Raw genomic sequence first — 258 nt, 5'->3', positions numbered from 1 at the left:
TGTACTTCTCCTCCTCTGCGTTGACTGTACTTTTCACTGAACTCACCAGGAGGACTCCAGCCGTCAGAAGTGCATGTTGTTTTCTTTGTCACTTTCACTCAACGTCACTCTTTTCAACTTCTTGTCGGGATCCACGGGTCCCCTCTCCTCCTGGTGGCAGGGTCCCCACTTTAACCCGTCACCATTTCCGCTCCCGGGAGAGCCACGCTGGCAGCGCAGCCCCTTCCCCGACTCAGCATCGGGAGGAAGACCCTGGTG

Source organism: Boleophthalmus pectinirostris, unplaced genomic scaffold, assembly GCF_026225935.1.
Source record: "Boleophthalmus pectinirostris isolate CB_2022bp ecotype Guang Dong unplaced genomic scaffold, ASM2622593v1 HiC_scaffold_17, whole genome shotgun sequence".
Classification (NCBI taxonomy): domain Eukaryota; kingdom Metazoa; phylum Chordata; class Actinopteri; order Gobiiformes; family Gobiidae; genus Boleophthalmus; species Boleophthalmus pectinirostris.
The sequence above is the reverse complement of the archived record's forward strand: the minus strand, read 5'-3'. Positions refer to the sequence as shown.